Source organism: Mastomys coucha, unplaced genomic scaffold (genome assembly GCF_008632895.1).
Source record: "Mastomys coucha isolate ucsf_1 unplaced genomic scaffold, UCSF_Mcou_1 pScaffold22, whole genome shotgun sequence".
NCBI lineage: Eukaryota > Metazoa > Chordata > Mammalia > Rodentia > Muridae > Mastomys > Mastomys coucha.
Window position 1 is genome coordinate 36,758,059 of NW_022196905.1, and position 9,059 is coordinate 36,767,117.

The window sequence follows — 9,059 nt, forward strand, 5'->3', positions numbered from 1 at the left end:
AAAAAAAAAAAAAAAAAAAAAGAAAACACGAGAAATTTTAACCTCTTTCCTTTTTTATTCTTTATTTCTAATATTCTCAATCATTGTTTTCCTTCAATATGAATAAAACATGTTCACTTTGTATCTACCATCTGCTTTAAAACATTGCATTCTTTTTATCGTCTACAATTTCACATCAATGTTTCAGAGAATGTCTTCTGATGAAAATATCCTTGACTAAGGTCTAATGCTAATTAAATAATGAAAACCATAAAAATAGTTCCATCCATAAATAATGTCTACAAATGAAATCATCCACAAGTCTTGATGACTGTTCCTTCAACCTTATTCTGAAGTATATTTCTTTGACCTTTCCAACCTTGCTCCAACTGTTTCTGACTTTGTGTTTCATTAGAATTTTCTACTTATTTGAAGATTGAATTTTCCTCATTTTTGATATCTATCTCTTAGTGCCACCATCTGCCCATTGCTCACTGATCACTTTGCCTTGGGTTTTGGCCCTTGCCTGATCCTGTTTTAATCACATTCACTTTCCAAATGAAGAGCAGTTTATGGTCCCACCTCATGAACAGCTTTGCAAGCTTTTCAGTCCTGTGTCTTATAGAATAAAGTCCTTTCTTCCATTTCCAGTCACCAAAAGATGAAATATATCATGGCCACCAGACATATGTCTATCTATATTTTATCCCTGGACCTGTTGTTTCTAATTAAATTAAAGCAGTAACACCCCAACTGCTTTTTACAAGTAATTTGCTTTTCAAAGTTAAAATGGGGTAAGAAAAGGCAGTCTAAATATTTTGAGGTCAGTTAAGTGACATTTTTTTTTCTCCTGATTGATTTCTGAACAAAGGGAAAAAAAAAAAACTCATGAAGCATACATGTAATCAAATCCAAGTCTTTAGTAAAGTCTAAAGTGGTGAACTTAAGAATAATGGGGTCACCATTTACACACATATAAGAAGCAAGAAAAACTCCAGCTTTCAGGATTTGTGGGTGTCTTAAAACTTTCACATCTTCTTTTCAGAATAAAAACATCAAGTTATATACCGCATGGACTACTGCTGACCATTGATATAAAATATTTTGCTAATTTCATATTATAGAGGATAAAGCATAAGAGTACAGATATTGCTATAACTAAAGATATGCTAATATGCAGTATAATATTTTGTGAAAATGTAGCACATTAAAATAAATAATTTTAACAAGTACACTATTACTGCATGTAATTCACACTAAGAAATATATAAGGTGCTCGGAATATGCAACAAATAAAAATTGATATCTGGAGGCTGGAAAGATGGCTCAGCAGTTAAGAGCACTGATTGCTCTTTCACAGGTCCCGAATTCAAATCTCAGCAACCACATGATGGCTCAAAACCATCCATAATGAGATCTAGAGCCCACTTCTGGGGTGTCTGAAGACAGCTACAGTGTACTTACATGCAATAAATAAGTAAATCTTTGAGAAAAAGATTGACATTTGATACAATGGCTTACATGAGTAGACACTCAATATGTATGGCCTGATGAACAAAGAATGAGTAACTAGATGCTCAGTATAGAAGTCGACTGTGCAATGTGCGATTTCTATACCCATGTCCTATGAAGTTGAAAGTGTAAACCCCATGTTACCACATAGAGCTGGTCTCTGTAATCCCCTTAGGAAGGTTTTACAGATACATACACACGCATATACACACAACATACACACATGCACACACGCACACACACACACACATACATATGGAAGAAAAGATGCTTCTAACCTCTAACCAGGATGGACTTATAACAGTTAAGAGTTACTACTCATTTATGGAACTGTGACTTGTCCATTTGGAGATGAAACCTTGGGGACATATTGAAGCATCTTGCTTCAGTCTTTACTGAGTAATCTGAGAGAAGTGTCTGATACTTTAGTTCGAAATAAATGTAGCTTAGTAATTCGGTTGATATAGCCAAACCAGAGAGAGTAAAAGTAATGGGATCAACATAATGATATAAAAATCAGGAAGATGTGGAAGTAAAACACAACCACCATTATGAAGGATTACTTTAAACTATGAATTGAGTACCAAAAGCAAATAAACAAAAGGAACAGTATTGCAAATGTTCATTGTGGGAGTACTTTAAAAAAAAAAAAAAAAGAGCATTTCAAATTGGGAAATCCCAGGCTTAAACAATGAAAATAGCCTGAAAACCCTCTAACTCTGAGATTATACAGGTTGAGAGACAACATAAGAACTCAGAAGTGTGTGAGGAGGATGAAATCTGTCATGTAAACTTCTATTCTAAGAGACTTATCAGTGAACGAAGGAGAGAAGAAAAGAGCAAACTGCACATTTATAAACTAAGCCAAAACAGTCCATCTAAATAAGCTGGAGGTTGCCTTTCCCAGGACAGAACCATTTAGGTTTTCTCATGCAATTAACTGGTGTCTTATTTGCGAAGACTGCCCTGTGTGTGCAATGAAGGACAAGCTATGCACACATCAAGATAATGAAAACTGATGCTCCATTTGTGAGTCAGTGAACTTGATGCCCATCAGGATGGTTATGTGTCAAGAACCCTGATAAAGCCACATAGGACTTACTGCTCATGGAGATAAACTATTTTCTAATTTTGATAAATTATTTTCTGTATTCATTCTAATATTTTCTGTGATGATCCAGTCAGACGATTTGGTCTCTTTTGATGCAAATTAATTTGAGCCTTTCTATGTCTACTGTCATCTTGTATTAATGAAGAAAGGAGTTTCTGTATGCTAGAGAGTTAGAAAATAAGACATAAACATAGGGAGGCACACAGAGGTGGAATTTTAGAGATTTCTCTCATCTGTTTTTAACTGAAGCTTAATACAAAGCATGTAGCTGTAGAACTGGAGACTGTGACTGAAAACATAAAACTTCATACAGCAGTTGTGGTCTCTACTGCTTACTGAGTATGTGCATGGCAATGGGGCTTTTCATGCATTCAGTATTCCATTTAATAACATCAATACTGTGCACAAGAGTATACTAAAGCCATTGTGATTATGAGCTACATTTCTTAAGTATTACTTTTTAGATCCATCTATTTACCTACAAATTTCATCATTTAATTTTTCTGTACAACTAGATTAAATTCCATTAACTATATGTACAACAATTTTGGTATCCATTCATCTATCAATGGATCTTTACCTCTCATATCCAGATTGTATATACATATATGTATTTACACACACCTATAGGTAGGTGTTAGAACATGATAAAATAAAGAAGGGAAAATACAGGTTACTACTAGTAGCATAAGACTATGCATGGTTTTGAACAGTACACATAACTGGTGAGAGACATACCAGAAAGCCCACAAAGTTATTGGTTAAAAGAAACAAACAAGCAAAACCCTAAAATTGAAAACCTTGAGTAATTAAGACCATAAGAGAACTTTTTCCCTCTGTTTATCATGCAAAATAATACATGCACCCAAACAGTGTGTGCTAGGGAGTATTAGTTCAGGATCAGGCCAAGCCAAGGACCATGATGTCCTAGGGAGGTCTTTCTGGTACATATAAATCAGATGGCATGCCTGGACAAGTAATCTCCCAACTACCAAGACAGTGTTTGCAATGTCCTCACATGCCTCACAGGGTCTCTTCATATTGGCTCATATAACTAACCATGGTTCAAGTCCAAGGAAAGATCTCAGATCCCTGAAAATCTTCATGAGACATAAACATTTTCTCCCCTATTTATAAGCAGCTGGACAGCAGAGTAAGTAAGCAATGTGTTTTATTATGTTAGATCACTGACATAGTTTCAACACCATCATAGGAGCAGAATATTTTTACTGTAATGTTTTGTGTCAAAACTATATATCTGGCCAGAAACTAGAAACAACCTAGATGTCCCTAAATTGAAGAATGGATAAATTAATGTGGTTCATTTATACAATGGAATACTACTTGGTCATTAAAAACAAGAACATCATGTATTTTGTAGGCAAATGGATGGAACTAGAAAGTATCTTCCTGAGTTAGGTAACCCAGGACAAAAGACATGTATAGTATGTACTCACCACTTAAAAGTGGAGATTAGCCATAAAGTACAGGATAACTACACTACAGCCCACAGATCCAGAGAGGCAAAATAACAAGGAGGGCACAAGGGAAGATGCTTGAGTCTTTTGAGAATGGGAAATAAAATAATAAATAAATAAATAAATAAATAAATAAATAAAATAGATATTGTTGGTGGATGGAGGGAGGGAACTGGGTCGGATTGAGTATGGGGAGGAAAGAGGGACAGGAGGATCAGATGTAAGGAAAGCAGGGAAGAAGGAACAAAAAACATCAGGAGGGAGCATCTCTAAGATATGCTAGAGACTTGGGAGGGGAAGAAAGGAGAGGGAGAGGCCACAGGATAACTATGGGGGTGACTCTAGCTGAGAAGGCTAACAGTGGGGATATGGATTCTGAAGTGACCACTTCCTATAGCCAGGCAGAACTCCCAGTGAAGGGATAAGGACAGCAAGACATCCCCCCAAAAACTGGAATATAGGCTGTCCCTGACTCTTTTGCCTGCCTGTGGATCCTGTTCCCACAACTAGACTGTCTTGTCTGGCCTCAGTGGAAAAGATGTGCCTAGTCCTGCAATGACTTTATGTGTCAGAGTCGGGTGCTAGCCAGGGGCTCTCCCCCTTCTCAGAGGAGAAGGGAAGTGGGAAGTGGGGGAAGATATGTGTGAGGGAGTACTGAGAGGAGAGACTGGGCTGATATTGGGATGTAAAGTGAATAAATAAATAAAGCAAAAAAGGTTTCAATTAGTGCTCATTAGTGACAATATGACAGGTAATCTTTTACATACCATGTGGGTGCTCAGATGCATGTGATGTAAGGAGAAATGTTATAATTTTGTTCCATAGCTAAAGGAGGTAGGAAATAAAGATAATTGAGCAAGGAAAACAAGTGGAAACATGTGTTGGCTCTCTAATTAATGTACCAGGTGATAGAAGGTTTGTGTGGAAAACATAGGTTGTCAATGACAGACCCACTTGAATCCAATGGGTGATAAAATTCATCACTAACTTCAGTCATTCTTATACTTTATTTATTTATGTTTTTGAACTCATTTGTCATATTCTTATCAAAATATTTAGCTTTGAAAGGCAGAGGTTCTCTCAAAAGTTTATGGCAAAGAGGTATTTACCTAATTTAATATCCTTTAAATTTCTCTCAAATCAAAAAAAGAAGACAGTTTATCTGGAGTTATCTGATATTTATATGAACAGTATATATACATAATACTACATTTTATCTCTGAACACTAGCAAAAAGAAAAGTGGAACTAATTTCCAGCTAAGAACATGAATATATCAGTGAGACAGGAGATGATGCATACATTTCATGGACCTAAGTACGGACATTCCCAGGTGAAAGTAAAATGTTCAGGAACAATTACACCATGCAATTGAAAGTAAATAATTATTATCAATGTTAGCAACTAACAGGATTACTGTAAAGACTCCCAAAACACAGATGTTTGATCTTGAAAAAATTACTTAACCTTGAATTCTTTGGCTGTGTAGTTGAGGAGGAAGGTATGTGCAAACTTTGTTTGTTTGATTCTATTGTATTTAAGAAGACAGATATCAGATAGTGGATAACATCCTTTAGTCGTGAAGTATCTACAATAACTACAGATCAAAACATTAGGACTACATTCTCTGGCTGTATTCTACAGCTGTCTTTTCTTTATTGAACACAGTGGCATCAGAGCTTTCTAAACCACAAAAAGTATATTCACCTTGAAATTTTTGCAACACTTTGATTATAAAACCAAACTGGCAAACCCGTTCATTCCATTTTATTCCATCTTTGAGACTCTTCCAAAACACTGTGTTCACATTTCTAGTTAGGAAGCAAAATTCTGTGGCATTTTAATAACAGCTATATCTATGGTAAAGACACTAAAAAGTGAATAAGCCATGGTGTAAGAGAGGTGGAAAAGATGTTAGTAGACAACTTCAGAGTGTAATAGGTGAGCTGAGAAAATGGCTCAGTGGCTATTTGGCATTCTGGGATGGAAGTGAGAGGACATGAGTTCACATCCACAGAAGACAAGTAAATCAAGAAACAGTAGCAAGCATTTCTAATCCAGATGCTCCCACCTCAAGATGGAATGAGGAGACAGAAGAATCACTAGGAGAGCTTAGGTCAGTTATCCTGGTATATGAACGCTAAATAACAAAAGAAGCTCTGTCCGACAATGTGGAGGGACAGGATTGACGCATTGAGGTTGTCCTCTTGCCTATACTTACAAACTTTAGAACATATTTGTCTTTATTCACACACCTATGATACATACACAAAGACACAAGTACACACATACATATCATACATATCATATACACAAAATTATTTTTTAAAAATAGTTTAATAGAAACATTTTAGGTTTTGTTTCCTTTCTCATTATACATCAGGCTTACCTGTTCATTCTGCTCTATCTTCACAGTATCCATTTTTTATTCTCGATCCCTCTTCTTACCATATTGTATTCATTCATCAAAATACAATTCCAGTTTCTTGTGAACATGGGCCTCCTTCTGTACTGTGCTCTCTGCCTTCGTTCACAGTGCGTGCTGTTCTATACTACTGTGATAAGCTCAAAGCTGCCTGGACATGTGGCACTTAGATTCTCAAAGGTCACATTTATCCTGAAAAGTTTCAGTCACCAAAAATAAATAAAATAAGATAGGTAAGGAGAGGTAAAAGCTAACTGAAAATAGAAAAAGAACAGTAAATTTCAGGATGTCTATAGACATAAATTTCCAAGTGTACTCTTGAGATTGGAGTATAAGAGATGAGACACTACCCAATGAAGAGAGACATTAGCAACCTCTTTGTAAGATTAAGGATGAACAGTCCCTGAGAGGGGCAAAGCTCCCTGTACTTTTCCCCAGAGCTTGTTCACTCTTTGCTTTAATAAATCTTCATTACATCCATTCAGAGATCAATTAGGAGGCCAGCCAACGTGGTCTGAAAAATTATGTCTTTGGTGGCTGAGATACAGGTTCTAGATCTAGCTTCACAGTCTATTAACTATGCTGTCTTCATTACACTGCTGAACTGCTCCTGTGTGCTTTCTCAGTAAACTTCCAATAACTCAAAACTCATCTCAGGGAAGAAAGGGTGACCGAGCAACATTGCAGACGAATGTTGAAAATTCCAAAGCACTAATCCCACACCAGAACTTGTTACTGTCTCTGTTATAAAATTAAGCCCAGTTGACTGCAATATATTAACCCATATAGATATGAAAAGCCCATGTTTGGCCTACAGAGAAAGCCTTGTGTTGGAAAGAGTCCATGTTTCATATTACTAAGTCATGCTGCAATGCTCAGGTCCAGTGGAACACTAGCTATCCAATAAATGTTTGCTTGATAATCAACTACTGATTATTCCTATTTCAGAACAACATTTATCTTCCAGTTTTTCTCTTATTATCTGTAAGAAATAGAGACCTTCATGACTAATTTTTTATGTAGAAAAGATACTAATTTGACTAGGTGAGTAATGTTCCTTACCATGTCAGGAATATCCAAATTGAAATACTGACTTTGTTATCCAACATTTTGAAGAACCTGTTTTAGCTTTGCTCTCTTCTTCTCTCATGGAATAAAGAATTCTTTACTTAGAGGCTTTTACTAACCATGAACGGCTTGAGGTACATCTAAAGTACTCAAGATGGTGTTTTGCTAAGCACAAAATAGTTCATCAATAAATTCTGCTTTCTGTTTTCTCCTTTTGTTATTATTGTCTACCCTCTTGAGAGATGCATGTTCATATGGATGATCTCTTGTGGTTATTTATGTCTTGCTGGTTTGTGTGGTCATATCTTGGTTTATGGATTGTAGACATAGAGCAGGTATTTTACAGTGAGTAGACAGAAAGAGAAAGTTTCTTTCATATAGTTAATATATTTTATAAGAACAATGGTTTTGGCTGCCTCTGCTTGATAATCCTTTCTCCATCAGCTTGCCTGTAGATAAAAGGACTTTCTCTATTTCATAAAAGGAGCCAGGCTATTTGATGTCATTTTGAAAAGTTTTAAAGAAGAACATGGAAGGAAATACAGAAGTAAAATAACAGAGGCAGCTTCAGAGGGAAACAATACTTCATTTCTGCTCACAGGAAACTTCACTATTCAAATGCATTCACTTTTCACAAAGCTTCTCCTCAATTTCAGCCCAAACATTGGAAACTGAGCCCATTCAATCAGAACAAAACCACTTTTGAAAACAGCTTTGGAAAAATACAATTTGGGCACAAAGGGATAAGAATCAAAAAGGATGAAAAATCAAAATGAAATTCAACTCAAGAGAAGCAAGTTCTCAGGTGGGTAGTTATTTATGAAACCTGCACAGTCACAATCAAAGGGAAAGGCTGTACTGATCAGCACATATTGTTCTACAACATCCACAATTCTCACCTTTAAACCTTTAAAGGGTGAAGCAATTACAAGAGCCAAGGGTCTTACTCCATAGCATGGAAGGGAATATGGATTTGACTATTGTGCAGGTGTTTATCAGAACTCTTTCTTTATCCCTCTCTACTCCATCAGACCCTTCCCCTTTATCCTCTTCTCATGTCCCACGGCACCTACAAAGCAACCCCTGACCATTATGCCTGGCTATGCTTCCCCCTTCTCGAGAAGGCTGGAAGCTAGAATTCTCTAACCTGTTCAGGACTCTTTTCACCAATGGTTAGAGACCATATTGGGACAAAAATGAAGAACTACTATTATACTGGTAGTATTCATAAAAAAAATAAAATGGAAACATGTATAAAATATCTGAGTTCATGTGTGTGTGTTTCTCTCTCTCTCTCTCTCTCTCTCTCTCTCTCTCTCTCTCTCTCTCTCTCTGTCTCTCCCATGTGTGTACACAACAGAAAACATGTACATTTCATGAGGAACCAAAAATTCCAGTGCAGTGGCAAATAAGGCAGGCTTTGAATCAAACCTTTTATAAATGAATAGTTTAATAATATCTCACTTGAAATATGACACTTTGTCAAG